General features: G+C 38.8%; 1 long non-coding RNA gene across 2 annotated transcripts in view; it reads right to left on the minus strand.

Annotated features, from left to right (window-relative positions):
- Nucleotides 1-3769: 3769 nt before the first annotated feature.
- LOC309653461 overlaps nt 3770-18383 on the minus strand; it is a 261969-nt gene continuing 247355 nt past the window's right edge. For both annotated transcript variants that reach the window (XR_014259195.1, XR_014259196.1), the window contains one exon: nt 3770-4112. This is a non-coding gene — a long non-coding RNA (uncharacterized lncRNA). The remainder of the gene's footprint in view (nt 4113-18383) is intronic.

Raw genomic sequence — 18383 nt, forward strand, 5'->3', positions numbered from 1 at the left:
TACATATATCCCCATATCGCCCCCCTCTTGCATCTCCCTCCCCCCCTCCCTATCCCACCCCTCTAGGTGGTCACAATGCACCAAGCTGATCTCCCTGTGCTATGCGGCTGCTTCCCACTAGCTATCTGTTTTACATTTGGTAGTGTATATATGTCCATGCCACTCTCTCACTTCGTCCCAGCTTACCCTTCCCCCTCCCCGTGTCCTCAAGTCCATTCTGTCTACGTCTTTATTCTTGCCCTGTCACTAGGTTCATCAGTACCATTTGTTTTTTAGATTTCCTATATATGCATTAGCATACGGTATTTGTTTTTCTCTTTCTGCCTTACTTCACTCTGTGTGACAGACTCTAGGTCCATCCACCTCACTACAAATAACTCAATACAAATAACTTTTATGGCTGAGTAATATTCCACTGTATATATATGCCAAGAGGCACAGGGAAAGACACTCAGCATCACTAATTATTAGAGAAGTGCAAATCAAAACTACAATGAGGTATCACCTCACACTGGTCAGAATGGCTATTATCAAAAAATCTAGAAACAATAAATGCTGGAGAGGGTGTGGAGAAAAGGGAACCCTCTTGCACTATTGGTGGGAATGTAAATTGATACAGCCACTATGAGAACAGTATGGAGGTTCCCTGAAAAACTAAAAATAGAATTACCATCTCACCCAGCAATCCCACTACTGGGCATATACCCTGAGAAAACCATAATTCAAAAAGATACATGCACCCCAATGTTCATTGCAGCACTATTTACAATAGTCAGGTCATGGAAGCAACCTAAATGCCCATCGACAGACGAATGGATAAAGAAGATGTAGCTTATTTCTTTGTCTCACTCAATGTTCCATTGGCCGGATGGACCACAGCGTACCTGTCTATCACCTGTTGAAGGGCACCCTGGTTGCCAATTCCATTTTAAGGCAGGTAAAGCTTTTAATCCATCTCCTCCCTGCTGCTCTGTCTACTTTATCACTTCTTCCTTCTTTCCTTGGCTGCCTAGAAACATTTCAAGCCCCTAATTTTTCTTTCCTTGCCTTTCCTAACATATTCATATGTTATAAACATATGAATCTAAGTTGTAGGATAGGATTAAAATAATAAACGATCTTCCCAATAATAGCTAAAAATCACCTTCCCCAACTGCCCATCCTTCTCCAGGTGGTTGAAAGAGGAGAAATCTTCACTGTTAGAAATTAATACAAATATGAGATACTTCTCTCCACCTCAGGTCTAGCTAAAGGTTTTAAAAGGGGTTGTTTTTGGAATAGTACTCAGCCATAAAAAAGAATGAAATCATGCCATTTGCAGCAACATGGAAGGACCTAGAGGTTATCATACTAAGTGAAATAAGTCAGAAAGAGAAAGACAGATGCCATATGATATCACTTATATGTGGAATGTAAAATAATGATATAAATGAACTGACAAAATGGAAATAATCATATAAATGAACTTATTTACAAGACAAAAATATACTCACAGATATAGAAAACAAATTTATGGTTACCAAAGGGGAAAGGTAAATTAGGCATTTGGGATTAGCAGATACACACCACTATATATAAAATAGACAAACAACAAGGACCTACTGTAGAACACACAGAACCTTATTAAATATCTTGTATAACCTATAATGGAAATAATTTGAAAAAGTGTGTGTTTGTATGTATATATATAACTGAATCACTTTGCTGTATACCAGAAACTAACGCAACATTGTAAATCAAATATACTTCAATTTTGTTTAAAAAAGGTTGCTTTTAGTTATCCTAAAAATGAGTGTTTTATTATTGTGAATCCACTGAGATTCTGGTTCGGAGTACTTTCTCAGTTCATATCAAGGGCCTGCTGCTGGAGCATACTGGAATCTCACTCTAAGAGTGAGAATTATCCTTATCTTTTAAAAAGAAGATCTGTTTGGTGTTAGTGTCATTTAACGTTTTAGGGATCATAATCGAGGCCCTGATTGTTGTGCGTGTGCGTCTTCAGTACACTGGTAAAGAGGGGAAAAAAAAAATGATCAGAAGCCATTGAAGTCATGGTGATTAATTCTGCATTTGTATGGCAATTTTAGAAATGCCTGCTGGGGAAGCAGAGGAAAGCACTTAGCTCCTGTACTGTGGAAGTGGCTTTCTGAATTGCCAGTCTTTGGGGATGGGGAAGTCTGCAGGCTGGCAATGGAAATGTTTCTGTATTCTCATAAAGTAATGAATGAGCTGTCATCATTAATAGAGCCAGGAAAGGGTTGGCTTATCAAGCAGAATCAGTAAGAAAAGAGCATGATAGCCTGTCCGGGACTAATGAAGCTGACAGATTAAAGATACTCCATCATAGTATTTTACTAGTACACCTGGATTCTCTTTATTAAAAAGGCATTTATCTAATGATCCATTGCAAGCTATAACCAGAAACGGAGAATGGTGTTACTGATGGAAAGAGGATTGAAAGGCATTGAAGAAGGAATATTTCCTCACTGTAATAAACCTTGATCAAGTATTGACCTTTAAAGGAAAACTGTTGGTTTTGCATTTTGCACCGGGCTGTCAAGATTAGTTATGGAGAGAATTATTTAGCCAAATTCCCAGCACTCTGCGTTAATGAAGTCAAGACTTTTATTTCTTTTATCAAGTAATTTTTATACAAAACAGTAGTTCCACGATCGGGATAATGCTGAAAGAAAATTCCTTGTTATCAAACAAGGCAATAGGATTACTGTGAGAAAATCCATCACCCATTTGATACCTTATTCTAGAATGTGTCAGTGTTTCTGATTAAAATGACCGGTTGCAGTTGTGAAGATTATCTCATTCTTTTCAACCACCACTGGGAGGACGGGGCAGACTCTATCCACCAAACTAATTCATAATATTCCTGGTTGTTGTTGGATGATTAAACCATTCTGGGGAAAATAAGCACCAAATGCCCTTGTGGTAAGTGTACACTTAGAAAAATGTAGAGAGAAGTTAGAAAATAGGACAAAGGGACAGAATTAGACATCTAAAATTAGGTTACAAACTTTAAAATGTGTTTGTCTGAGTATCTGTTGCTTCACTCCTAGATACAAGCTACAACATAATATTCTTCCAAGGTGTTTAAAACCACACAAGCTTGCTACAATGTACATGAACATCTAGCAACTGTTAGGTTTGAGTGAGTGTCTTCACTGTATCAGGTCAACATAAGGAGTATCTATTTGCATTATGTGTACATTGTCTGGAAATTGTACATATGTTTTAGTTTAGCAGTGATAATTTTTCTAGCGCCTCTCCTGTGATTGTTCATAACACGTATTTAAAGCATTGTGCTCAGTGAAAGAAGCCCGTCATAAAAGACACAACGTGTGTGATTCCGTTTATGTGCAATGCCTTGTAAACATATGAAAATCTATAGAGACAGAAAGCAGACTGGTGGTTATACTCTGGGATGGAGGGTGGGGAGGGATTGCTAACGGGTAAAAGATGTGCTTCTAGGGTGATGAAAATGTTCTGGGATAGAAGGTGGGGATGTTTGCACAGCTCTGAATATACTAAAAAACCACTGCACTGTACACTTTAAAGAGTGTCTTTTTAACAAATTTTATTTTATTGAGGTAGAGTTGATTTACAATGTTGTGTTAATTTCTGTACAGCAAATGGATTGTTATACATAAATATATGCATTTTTGGTATCCTTTTCCATTATGGTTTATCACAGGATATTGAATAGAGTTCCCAGTGCTCTACAGTAGGACCTTGTTGTTTATCCATTCTCTTTATAATAGTTTACATCTGCGAATCCCAAACGCCCACTCTATCCCTCCCCCAACCCCTTCCCCCTTGGAAACCACAAGTCTGTTTTCTTTATCTGTGAGTCTGTTTGTTTTATAGATGAGTGCATTTTTGTCATATTTTAGATTCCACATAGAAGTGATAACACGGCATTTGTCTTTCTGTCTGACTTACTTCACTTAGTATGATCACCTCCAGGTCCATCCATGTTGCTGCAAATGGCATTATTTCATGCTTTTTCACGGCTGAGTAATATTCCATTGTAAGTATGTACCACATCTTCTTTATCCATTCCTCAGTTGTTGGACATTTAGGTTGCTTCCATGACTTGGCTATTGTGAATAGTAAGAGTGCATTTCAGGATATGTGAATTACATCTCAAAAAAGCTGTTAAAAACATGACAGGATTTGTAGCTAGTACCCACCCTGGGTACAGTGCCTGCATGTTTACATGGCTCCATCTCGTCAGGCGGAAACCAACACTAGGGCCTGGATGGTACCGCAAAGCCAGCAAAACCCAACGTTCTTGATTTTGGCTCCTCAAAGTGTGGTCTTTAAAATAAGCAGCATCAGCATTTTGTGTATGGGGGGGGTGGGGGTCACTGCAAAATCTCAGGTCCTGAATCAGAATCTGCAGTTTAGCAAAATTTCAGAGAGATGGTCTGCCTGTTCACGTGGATATTGAGGGAAAGCACTGAGAGGTACCCTGTGTCATCCAGGAATTGTTTGGTTGGATTATCTGCTTCTGATCAGAACACGTCTTTTAGGTTAATGTTTGAGCTAAATGAATGTCCTTGATGGAAACAGAACTGCTTTTGTCTTGGGACCCCAGGCCAAGAATTGTTCTGTCAATCGTATGTCGGAGCTGGACTCACGTTGGAGGCAGGGTAGGTGGGTGACAAAATGACCGGATGAGTGACAAAATAAGTCTTAGGAAGCCAACAGTGGTGCCCCTTTGCTATAAAAATGCCATGTGATCCATATAATGGCATATGTAACCACACGGTCACTGTTAGAAATATGCATCTTAAAAGACACAATTTCAAGCAAAATATTAAAAAGAGCTACTCCCAATGAATTCCAGTATATGCCTGAAGACACATTATCCAATTTAGAGACTGTAAAAGTACAACCATGAACTTAGAGTAAAATAAGCTTAGGACACGTTAATGGTTTCTGTGTTCAGTGTGTGTGAATTTGACAAATTTCAATATTTATGAGTCTCCATCTTCACCCCCCTTCATTCGAAAAGAGTTTTGATCAAAGAAATGGAGTGTGTAAAAATGTTCCATAAATCCGATCTTGAGCTGAAGATAACTCATGTTTGGTTAACAAGACTACTTCATACTGAATTGATGGTTTCTCCGTGGAAAACACTTCAGTGATATTGTGATCAATTTGAAAATGTTCCTGCTTCTCCTCCTAAATCCAAGCTCAGGCACAGTCTTGTTTCTGTGTGTGTGATAATTTGGATTATGAAGTATTGTCTTAAAATTTATTTTTTCTAAGGTTGATTGCCTCATCTTTCATGGTGCTTACGTGCTGTCTGGCACTTGAGTTTCTTAGCTATCTGGTGGTTTGGCTTTGCCAAAGAAAAACCAGTTAAATGAAATTGTAAAATCTCAAAGTTGCTTTATTTATTCAATATTTATTAAATCTTAGTGTTGCAAAGATTTGAGAAAGGGTGTCACCACCCCTTCTTAAAGTTGGAACAATTTTCTCAGTGACCTTTGTCATACCATGCGCTCCAATTCCTTCATTCTGACTCTTTCTTCTGCCACTATGTAATGCATTTTACTCTTACTATCTGTTTGCAGTTGCCAACTGGCTTTATGGGAGAGTTCTTGCATGTATTACCTCTATAAACGCTTTAATTTCTCTGTAATTATAATTTATCTTTAATTGAAGTATAGTTGGTGTACAATATTATATAAGTTTCAGGTAAACAGTACAGTGGTTCACAATTTTTAAAGGTTATACTCCATTCGTAGTTAGTGTAAAATATTGGCTGTATTCCCCATGCTGTGCATTATATCTGTGTAAGTTATTTTATACATAGTCATTTGTATCTCTTAGTCCCCTACTCTTTTTTTTTTTTTTAACAGCACCATTTTACCTATTCCTGAATATAATAAGCCCATATTCATGATGCATCAAAATATTGAGAAAGCACAAATGCTCTGAACGATAAATGTGGTTTTATATAATATGAAGTAATATGTGCGATGGTTTCATTCATTCACTCTGTCAGAAATAGTTATTGAGAACACAGCAGGCACTGGAGTTTATGTTCCATGCTGAGAACTGACAGGGAAATATAAAGGACAAAATCTCTTCCGTTTTAAACATGAATCCAGATAGAAACATCGAGGGGTCTTCTTGGGAAAATATATAAGATTAACCTATTTGTTTAAAAAAATCTAAATATACAGATATATGCCCCAGAGTGGAATGACTGTGGGTCATATGATAGTTGTATTTTTAGTTTTTTGAGAAACCGCCATACTGTTCTCCATAGTGGTTATAGCAATTTACATTTCCCACCAACAGGGTACAAGGGTTCCCTTTTCTCTACATCCTCGCGAACATGTTGTGTTTTTTCATGCTAGCCTTTCTGACAGGTGTGAGGTGATGTCTCATTGTGGTTCTGATTTGCATTTCCTTGATGATTAGCGATGGTGAGCATCTCTTCACGTGCCTGTTGGCCGTCTGCATTTCCTCTTTGGAAAAATGTATATTCAGTTGTTCTACCCATTTTTTAATTGGGTTGTCGGTTTTTATTTTTTAGTTTTTGATGTATAGTTGTAGCAATATGAGCATTTATATGTGTTGGATATTAATCCCTTATCAGTTCCATCATTTGCAAATATTTTCTCCCATTCTGTAGGTTGTCTTTTCATTTTGTTGATGGTTTCCTTTGCTGTGTAAAAGCTTTTTTTTTAAAATTAATTAATTAATTAATTAATTATTTATTTTTGGCTGTGTTGGGTCTTCGTGTCTGTGCGAGGGCTTTCTCCAGTTGCGGCAAGCGGGGGCCAGTCTTCATCGTGGTGCGTGGGCCTCTCACTATCGCGGCCTCTCTTGTTGCGGAGCACAGGCTCCAGATGCGCAGGCTCAGTAGTTGTGGCTCACAGGCCCAGTTGCTCCGCGGCATGTGGGATCTCCCCAGACCAGGGCTCGAACCCGTGTCCCCTGCATTGGCAGGCAGACTCTCAACCGCTGCGCCACCAGGGAAGCCCTGTGCAAAAGCTTTTAAAACACCAATTTGAAAAGATACATGTACCTCAGTGTTCCTAGCAGCTTTATTTACAAAAGCAGCATTAATTACAAGACATGGAAGCAACCTAAGTGTCCATCAACAGATGACTGATACAGAAGATGTGCTATATATAAATATACAGTGAAATAATAGTCATAAAGAGAAACAAAATTTTGCCATTTGCAGCAATTTGGATGGACTTGGAGGGTACTATGTAAAATGAAATAAGTCAGACAAAGAAATACTATATGATTATCAGTTTTATGTGTAATCTAAGAAATACAACAAACTAGTGAATATAACAAAGAAGGAAACTCACAGATGTAGAGAACAAACTAGTGGTTCCCAGTGGGGAGGGGTGAAGGAGCAAGATAGGGGTGCAGCAGTGGGAGGTATATACTATTGGGTGTAAGACAGGGTTAGGATGTATTTTACAATACGGGGAAATAAAGGCAATATTTGGTAATAACTGCAAATGGACAGAAACGTTTAAGAAACTATTAAAATTTTAAATGAAAAAACTAAAACATTTAAAAAATTAATATGCAGAAGATACAGAAAATGTGAACATCTTCCAATGCTCTCCCTACACATGTACAACTTTTTTTTTTTAAATTAATTAATTTTGGCTGCGTTGGGTCTTCATTGCTGGGTGCGGGCTTTCTCTAGTTGTGGCGAGCGTGGGCTTCTCATTGCAGTGGCTCCTCTTGTTGCGGAGCATGGGCTCTAGGCGCATGGGCTCAGTAGTTGTGGCTCACGAGCTCTAGAGCGCAGCCTCAGTAGTTGTGGCGCATGGGCTTAGCTGCTCCGTGCCATGTGGGATCTTCCCAGACCAGGGCTTGAACCTGTGTCTCCTGCCTTGGCAGGTGGATTCTTAACCACTGCGCCACCAGGGGGAAGCCCCACATGTACAACTTCTTGCAACAAAACACCATTCTACTCTCTGTCTCTATGAATATGACTGCCCTAGGTTCTCTATAAGTGCAATCATATAGTATTTGTCTTTCTGTTTTTCTGTGATTGCCAGGTTTCACGGAGCATCAAGTCCCCAGGGGTGATCCATGTTGTAGCATGGCGGGATGTCCTGCCTTTTTAAGGCTGAATCGCAGGTATGTACCACATTCCCTCGTGTGGATGGACCACATTTTGTTTATCCATTCATCCAATGATGGATGCATGGGTGTACAAGTGTTTGTTAGAGCCCTGCCTTCAGTTCTTTGAGGCTATTAACCAAGGACTGAAATTTCTGGGACTTGGGAAATTCTGTTTAACTTTTTTAGGGAACTGCAATACTGTTTGAAATTTAAGGTTTTAAGAAAGTTTAAGGCAGGAATGGTATCCACTGGAAAGAAAAAAAGAAAAAAAGCACAACCTAAAAGTTGAGGATTCTGTTTTACTTGGTGGACATTCTGAGGACTTCAAGCCCAGGACACAGCATCTCAGATAACGCTAAGAAAGTGTTCTGAAGAGGTGAGGGAGGATCCCAGGTTATATAGGAGGTTTTGCAACAAAGATCAGGTAGTCAAAATCAGAAAGATTACTGTGAATGAGAGAAAACCAGCTATCTCAAGTTAAGCAATTTACTGCTTCTCTATGTATGGGGAGATGCAAAGTCTGGGCTCACTGAAATCGTTCCTTTGATCTGCACCTCAGCTGTCTGGGGCCAGCGTCCTGTGTTTTCTGCATCCTGAGTCTCCTCAGGGTGCACTTGTTGGAGCTGGCTGCAGTGGTGGGCATTTCCAACCTCAGTGCCCTCAGGGCTGATCATCAGGGTGGCTGTGAGGTAGTGGCTTGATGGCTACAACATCCTTTGTTTACAGATACTGTAACCAAAAGCGGGGTCCGGCTACTCGCTGCTCCAGAGCCAGTAAAGAAGAAAGGTTGGTGGAAAGGAAAGTTTGCTTTATTTTGGATGCTGGCAACCGGGGGGAACTCTGCCCCCCGCCCGACAATCAGGGGGCAAGAGCTCTTACAGACAGAGGGAGGGGGCTCCGTGCTGAAACAGCACCGTCAGCTCAGACCGTCATCTTGAAATTGGTCCTTGGTGGCCTGACCAGCGTCATCTTGATTATTTTAGATACAGTTAGTCTTCAGTTCCAGGGTTGGTTGGTCCCATTTCCTTGAGGCCAGTTCTCAGAATTGTGGCAGCCTATGTCATGGCTACAGCCTGGGCATCATGTAGTTCACATCTTCCACCTGGTGGAGGTTTCAGTATCTACAAGACAGCTCACAGGACATGGCTCAGAATATGATCTATAGCCCTTGAAGAGGAACTAAAGGTACTTGACTTTGCTTAATGACTAAACTATTATTATTTAGTCTTGTTGGACTGTTTTCCTTTGTTTCTGTATTTTCTCACTTCTCTGATCAAACTTATGCTTTGGCCAAAGTTTTCCTACAGACAAAAGGCAGGTGGAAGACATGGGGGGCATGGACCACGGGGTCCTGTTCCATTGCAATATGGCAGGCAGTATTGCTGCTCCGATAATAATTAAAAAAATTTTTTTTATTGGAGTATAGTTGATTTACAATGTTGTGTTAGTTTCAGATGTACAGCAAAGTGACTCAGTTATACATATATCCACTCTTTTTAATTTTCCTATATAGGTCATTACAGAGTATTGAGTAGAGCTCCCTGTACTATACAGTAGGTCTTTATTAGTTATCTATTTTATATAAATAGTAGTGTGTATGTGTCAATCCCAATCTCCCAATTTAGCCCTCCCCCTGCCTTTCTCCCCCGGTAACCATAAGTTTGTTTTCTACATCTGTGACTTTCCTTTTGTTTTGTAAATAAGTTCATTTGTACCCTTTTTCCTTACTTTCCACATATAATAAGTGATAGCATATGATATTTGTCTTTCTCTGACTTACTTCACTCAGTATGATCATCTCTAGGTCCATCCATGTTGCTGCAAATGGCATTATTTCATTCTTTTTTATGGCTGAGTAATGTTCTGTTGTGTTATCTATGTACCACATCTTCTTTATCCATCCATCGATGGACATTTAGGTTGTTTCCATGTCTATTGTAAATAGTGCTGCAATGAACACTGTGGGTACATGTATCTTTTTGAATTACGGTTTTCTCTGGGTATATGCCCGGGAGTGGGATTGCTGGGTCACATGGTAGCTCTATTGTTAGTTTTCTTGAGGAACCTTCCTACTGTTCTCCATAGTGGCTGCACCAGTTTACATTCAGTTGTGCTTCTTTACAAGAATGAATCTTCACAAGATTCTGCTATCACTCATGACTGTTCCCTTGCTATGTGGTCTTACTAGCTGGATGATTTATTTCATAAGAGGAATAACTGCCTGTCTGTGGCACTGCTTCCTCTCACAAGGCTTTACACACCCTGTTGTGGCTGTTTAGTGGGCGGTGCGAGACCAAGGTGCCGAACATCTTCTAGAAGCAGGATTCCTGAGATTTGACATCTAATTCTTGATGCATCCTATGTGCAGCCAGACACGAGTCTCCTGATACTCAGCAGATGTCTTACAAATCAAGCCACGGGGTTCTTCTTTGTTTCTTAATTCGTCCTCCTTTGATGTAACATTTAGGAATTCTATTTGAGATCTTGGTCTTGCTGATCACCATACACGGACGCATTTCGAATGAGTGAAGCACGCCCAACAGGGCCATGCATGGAATAATTCTCAACATCAGCTCTAATTTTGAAATACGTTTAATATTCCTACTCTGCTTTTGGTCACTTTGTGTTAAACATTACCAACTATATTGTGGTCACAGCTTTTACTTAAAAACGTGGGTATACTGTTGAGGAAGTTTTCTCTTTTCCGTGTTTCCATGGCTGCTGGGGAGTAGCAATCAATCATGGAACCCCATCGTAATTCTATGAAGTTTTAGCCTTTTGCTATAGACTGTGGACCTCTCAAGGGCAAAGATCCCTGATCGCTTATTTCCCTAATTCTGTTTTCAGCAGAAAGCCTTAGAAGTGGAAGGTACTTAATCCACATTGAGTACATGAAGGAAAGAAGGAAGAGACGGGGGAGAGAAGGAAGGGAAAAGAGAGGAGGTGTTTATTGAGGAGTGTCAGGCAAGTTACAAAGCATTCAGGAAGTTGGAAGTGTTTCACTTTTCCTAAGTCATATAATTAACCTTGTTGGAAACAATCCCGCCATGATTCAGCCTACCGAGCCTCAGGACATCTTCATACTGTGTATCCCCTGAAAAGAGTGGCCAGATCTCACCTGATCAATCTCTTCTTCCCCATGTCCCTAAACGGAGTCAGTGACTTTTACGAAGGGTGGATTTGACTGTCCAGCTGATGGGAGATTTCCAATCAGGAGCAGCTCTAGCCTTTCGGCTTATGGACTCAAGAGTTCATCTCAAAGTTGTGGGCTTGGTGATCTGAGTGACTGATGTGAGCTCAGGTTAACGACTGACCCAGGAGACATAGATGACCCCCCCCTTACTACCCTACCCCTGGCCTCTTCTTGGATTTTTCTGCTTCCATTTCATGGGGAGACTGAAGTATGCCAGGGAACTCTTTGCTACACCTGGTGTGTCCACAGATAAATGATGACCTGTGAGATCCCAAATCCCACCTCTCAGCAAGGACCCCTTCACCTGTCAACCCCTGCTGGGCCCACCAAGTCAGCCAGATAAACCTCTGTACCTTCCTCTCAACTTTTCTATGAAACAAAAACTACTCTTAGACTCTCTTCAGAAGAGAAGTACAACAAAATCAAACGCTTTACCAAAAAAATACAAAGGGTATAATTTTAGACATTGGAATGAATTTATATGCCCAAAGCTTGTCATTGTGACATTTTTTCCCCCTAAAATTACCTTTTATTCATAGTTAAGTGAGTAGTTTATATATTAGCATGTTTATTATAAATAGTCTCTGGTCCCAGCCTGGAAAATTCCATTGATAGAACTGTCCTATGGCAATAATATCATAAAGCAGTTCTGAAATTGTAATAAAATTTTGGAAACTTAAGTTTTGACCAGAATTAATGGTCATGTTAAAATTTACAATGAAATCATTGTTATGATTTAGCATTTAAAAAATCAAAATAAAATCCTGTGTTTCATGGCAGGTTTTTGGTTTCATGATGAAAGCCTGAAACACCAAATTAAAGGTCATTCTACAATATTTGTGACACTGTCTCAAGCCAGAAGTATAAATTGAAGGCTTCTCAACAAGGAGCAGCATCTGATTAAACTAGGGGAAAAAAATGCTGTTAAAAGTTCAAGACAATCTCAAATGAAATTCCTAGAAGATTTTCTAGAAGTCAGTTAAATTTTATTGTCTATATTATCATCTTCATAGGAGTTGGAAAGCCTCTAGAGAAGTGAATTAAAGTTGATTCTTTTGCTTGTAATAAAATAAAGAACATCCTATTTTACCTAAGGGGATATCTTCAAAATGACTTTTAAAGTAAAAATCATAAAAGAAAAATAAACCCAGGGAGATTGTCTACATCATTTTTTTTCTTTATCTTTTTTTCCCAAGGAATTAATTATATAACTAATGCTGCTTAATAAACTTAGGATCTGTCACTTGCTAACCTGAGCCCTTTCCTGGAGAGATCAGTGGATTTGTTCTCTGATGAAAATATGCCAATCGCAATCCACAGCGAGCGAGTCATAAGTCTGCTTTGTCATATGGCAAGAACACCATTTGCCAACGTTCTTCCCTGCACACGGTGGTCCAAACCCCATAACCTTTTCCCTGAGTGGAGCTCACGTCACCCACGGTCATTATCCAAACAGCCCAAATCCCAGTGATTTATGGGTTCTGCTGTAGCAGGGCTAAAATGGAAATGTGGGTAATAACTGTCATTTTCAGGTTGAGAGCTGGGACTGTGGGTCTAAACTGATTCTTCGCTGTTTGTTGCCTTGCCAACAGGTAACGCTAACATTTTGTCTCTTCCTGCAGCCACAGAAACAGATGAGCATATTTGTCTCTTGACTGCGTTAGATCTCCCTTGATATCTTTTCCCAGAATATGACTGTTTTTTCGTCTGCAAGTCATGGTGAAAAAAATTCTTTTGTTTAACAGTTGGGCTATATGTAGTGGTAACCCTGGATTCACTGATACCCAAACTGTGAGGGAATAAATATTAATTTATTTGGGGGTTTCTGTGAAAACTCACAGAATCGCTTATATGACTATTTCTTTCATAGTGATTTGGGAACTGTGCACTCTTGGCTTCTTGCATTCAAGGTTGGAAAGAGATGCCAATTGACCTTGAACATGCTTGGTGTCTACACCCGTATTTATAGTGAGGTGAGGGGGGGTTCACGAAGGACCCCGACATGGAAAACTTTCTCCCTCTCCGCATCCTGTTTATTAACCGCATGGTGTTGACACTGAGCTCAAATATTCTCATACCTGTGTTTCTTCTTGTTTATTCTCAGTCTCTGACCCAGTATATAAAAACCATGAGTCCAGAGATTTGTGTATCTGCCTGTTCAAGTATGTAACCCCTGGTAAGTAGTGGGTACACAATAAATATGTGTCGGTTGGATAAAAGAAAAACATATATATTGTTATCCATATATACTATATTTTTAAAAACATCTTTATTGGAGTATAATTTTACAATGTTGTGTTAGTTTCTGCTGTATAACAAAGTGAATCAGCTATACGTATACTCATATCCCCATATCCCCTCCCTCTTGCGTCTCCCTCCTACACTCCCTCGTATATATTATATACTAATAAAATGATAGTTTTAGTAGTATATAATATGAATTATATTATGATATTATATTATATACTAATAAAACTATCATTTTATTAGTAAATAATATACTAATATTATATATTAGTATATTATATACTAATATACTATTATATAATAGTATACTATTATATAATAGTATACTATTATGTATACTATTTTATATATAATAGTTATATATAAAACTATTGATATATTTTAAATGTAAATAGTAATGTATAATGCATAATAAATTTATTGTTTATAATTTAAGTTAATAACACATTATCATACATATATGACACAAAAAAATAAGACAATGTTAAAAGGGCATGGCGTTCAATGAATCAGAAACACACACAAGAGTAGTTTCAAAACAAATTAAGAATATTCTTAACCTAATAATATATGATAATATCTAGCTATCTATCTAGTTATCTGTCTATATATAGAGAGATTGGATGTTTTCATTCCCCCTGCCACCCAGTGTGATGGTATTAGGAGGTGGGGTCTTTGGAAGGTGATGAGGTCATGGTGATGGAGCCCCCATGAGTGGGATTAGTGTCCTCATAGAAGATGCCACAGAGCTTCCTTGCACCTTCCTCCATGTGAGGACACGGCAAGAAGATGCCGCCTACGGATCCTCACGAGACACTGAATCTGCCGGCTCCTGGATGTTGGACGTCCAGCCTCCAGAACTGTGAGAAAGTAGCATCTGTGTTTTATAACACCTGCATCCACCCCCCTGCCAGTCTGTGGTGTTCTGTTACAGCAGCCTGAATGGACAAAGACATACATAAAGTAGGTGGGGGATTTCCCTGGTCGTGCAGTGGTTAAGAATCTGCCTACCAGTGCAGGGGACACAGGTTCAAGCCCTGGTCCGGGAAGATCCCACATGCCGCGGAGCAACTAAGCCCGTGCACCACAACTACTGAGCCTGCGCTCTAGAGCCTGCGAGCCACAACTACGGAGCCCACGAGCCACAACTACTGAAGCCCGTGTGCCTAGAGCCCACGCTCTGCAACAAGAGAAGCTCCTGCAATGAGAAGCCCATGCCCTGCAACGAAGAGTAGCCCCCCCTCGCCGCAACTACAGAAAGCCTGCACTCAGCAATGAAGACCGAACACAGCCAAAAATAAAGTAAATCTATTAAAAAAATAAAGTAGGTGGTAGTGGCTGGCAATATATTGACAACTTTAATGATTTCACAGAGAAGAGAATAAAGTAGAACTACCTCAAAAAAACCAACTGTGGCCATACAGACAGACATTACAAGGGAATATTAGTAACATCAAAGGATAGATCATAGTAAATGGACATATTAGAAAGCCTTCTTTTCATCTGCTAGACCTTACGTTCAAGAGAGAACATTTTAAACAGCTTGACACAAGGCATTTTTCTATTTCCCTATGAACCAATTCAGCAAACTTTTAGTTTCCATTTTATTCTCATTAGTGGTTTTTATTGACGTATAGCTGATTTACAAGGTTGTGTTAGTTTCTGGTGTACAGCAAAGTGACTCAGTTATACATATATATATTCTTTTTCATATTGTTGTTTATCCATCCTGTGTGGAATAGTTTGCATCTGCTAATCCCAAACTCCCGATCAATGCCCCAGCCTGCCTTGGCAACCACAGGTCTAGTCTGTTTCTGTTTCATAGATAACTTCATTTGTGTTGTATTTTAGATTCCACAAATAGATGATATATTTGTCTTTCTCTGACTGACTTTACTTAGTGTGATAATCGCTAGGTCCATCCATGTTGCTACAGATGGCATTATTTCATTCTGTTTTATGTCTGAGTAATATTCCATTGTATATATGTACCACATATTCTTTGTCCATTCATCTGTGGATGGACACATAGGTTGCTTGCATGTCCTGCTATTGTAAATAGTGCTGCTATGAACATAGGGGTGCATGTATCTTTTGAATTATGGTTTTCTCTGTGTATATGCCCAGGAGTGGGATTGCTGGATCATACGGTAGTTCTTAGTTTTTTCAGGAACCTCCATATTGTTCTCCATAGTGGCTGTATCAATTTACATTCCCACCAACAGTGTAGGAGGGTTCCCTTTTCTCCACACCCTCTCCAGCATTTATTATTTGTAGATTTTTTGATGGCCATTCTAACCAGCTTCAGGTGGTACCTAATTATAGTTTTGATTTTCATTTCTCTAATAAGGATTGATGTTGAGCATTGTTTCATGTGCCTGTTGGCCATCTGTAAGTATTCTTTGGAGAAATGTCTGTTAAGGTCTTCTGACCATTTTTTGATTGGGTTTGTTTGTTTTTTTGCTATTGAGTTGTATGAGCTGTTTATTTTGGAAATTAAGCCCTTGCCAGTCGCATCATTTTCAAATATGTTTCATGTAGTCCATAGGTTATCTTTTCATTTTGTTTATGGTTTCCTTCACTGTGCAAATGCTTATACATTTGATTAGATCCTATTTGTCTATTTTTGTTTTTATTTCTATTGCCTTGGGAGACTGAAATAAGAAAACATTGGTATGATTTGTGTCAGAGGATGTTTTGCCTGTGTTCTCTTCTGGGAGTTTTATGGTGTCATGTCTTATATTTAAGTCTTTAAGCCATTTTGAGTTTATTTTTGTGTATGCTGTGAGGGAGTGTTCTAACTTTACTGATTTACGTGCAGGTTTCCAACTTTCTGAACACCACTTGCTGAAGAGACAGACTGTCTTTTTCCCATTGTATATTCTTGCCTCCCTTGTTGAAGATTAATTGACCGTAGGTGTGTGGGTTTATCTCTGGGCTCTCTATTCTGTTCCATTGATCCATGTCTGTTACTGTGCCAATACCATGCTGTTTTGATTCCTGTAGCTTTGTAGTCTGAAGTGTGGGAGGGTTCTGCCTCCTGCTTTGTTCTTTTTCTTCAGAACTGCTTTGCCCATTCTGGGTCTTTTATGGTTCCATATAAATTTTAGGATTATTTGTTCTAGTTCTGTGAAAAATGCCATGCATAATTTGTTAGGGATCTCATTAAATCAATCTGTAGATTGCTTTGGATAGTATTAACAACATTAATTCTGCCAATGAAGAGCATAGGATATTTTTCCATTTCTTTAAAACATCTTCAATTCCCTTTATGATTCTCAGTGTATAAGTCTTTCACCTCCTTGGTCAGGTTTATTCCTAGGTATTTTATTTCATTTTTGGTGCTATTTTAATAGATAGTTTTTTTTACATTCCCTCTCTGATGTTTCATTGTTAGTGTAAAGAAATGCAACCAATTTTTGAATGTTAATCTTGGATCCTGCTACTTTGGTGAATTCATTTATTAGATCTTGTAGATATGTGTGGAGTCTCTAGGGTTTTCTGTATATAGTATCATGTCATCTGCATATGGTGACAGTTTTACCTCTTCCCTTCCAAGTTGGATACATTTTATTTCTTTTTATTGCCTCAATGCTGTGGCTAGGACTTCCAATACTATGTTGAACCTAAGTGGTGAGAATGGGCATCCTTGTCTTGTTCCAGATTTTAGTTGGAAGGCTTTCAGCTTTTCACTGTTGAGTATTATATTGGCTATGGGTTTGTCATAAACAGCTTTTAATTATGTTGAGTATGTTCCCTCTGTACACACCTTGGTAAGAGTTTTTATCATGAATGGATGGTGAGTTTTATCAAATGCTTCTTCTGCAACTATTGAGATGATCATATGGTTTTTGTCTTTTGTGTGGTGCATACATTGATTTGCCTATGTTGAACCATCCTTGTGACCCTGGGGTGAATCCCACTTGATCATGATGTATGATCCTTTCATGTGTTGTTGGATTTGGTTTGCTACTATTTTGTTGAGAATTTTTGCATCTATATTCATCATAGATATTGGCCTGTAATTTTCTTTTTGTTGTAGTGTCTTTGTCTGATTTTGGTATTAGGGTGATGGTGGCTTCACTTTCAGTCTGTGTGTGTCCTTTGACCTACACTGGGTGTCTTGTAGGCAGCATATTGTAGACTCTTGTGTTTTCATTGGAGCATTTAGTCCGTTGACGTTTAAGGGAATTATTGACAGATATGTATTTATTGCCATTTTAAACATTTTCCAGTTGATTTTGTATTTCCTCTTTTTCCTATCGTGGCTTGATGGTTTCCTTTTGTATTATGCTTATGTTCTTTTCTATTTGGTTTTTGTGAATCTTGTGTATATTTTTGATTTGTGATTTTGTTTTATACACACAGTCATATAGGCTCAAGCACATTCTTTTTTAAAAAAAATCTACACTTTCTCTCCCCACCCCCCCATTTTAGGATTTTGCTGTCCTTGTTTACATCTCCATGTTTATCCTTTTGCTCTTCATTGTGATTACCATCACTGTCATACATCTTTTTAAAATACCTGTATACTAGCTTATTTAAGTGATTTACTTTGCAATTGTGATTTCTCTTTCCTATAGATTCTTGCTGCTTCTTTATTTGGAGAAGACCTTTCAATATTTCTTTTCGGATAGGTTTGGTTTTGCCGTATTCTTTTAGTTTTTGCTTGTCTGAGAAATTCTTTCTCTCTTCTATTCTAAGTGATAATCTTGCTAGGTAGAGTATACTAGGCTGCAGATTTTTCCCTTTCAGGAATTTGAATATATCCTGCCACTCCCTTCCGGCCTGCAACGTTTCTGTAGAGAAA

Source organism: Balaenoptera physalus (genome assembly GCF_965194825.1).
Source record: "Balaenoptera physalus genome assembly, chromosome: Y".
NCBI lineage: Eukaryota > Metazoa > Chordata > Mammalia > Artiodactyla > Balaenopteridae > Balaenoptera > Balaenoptera physalus.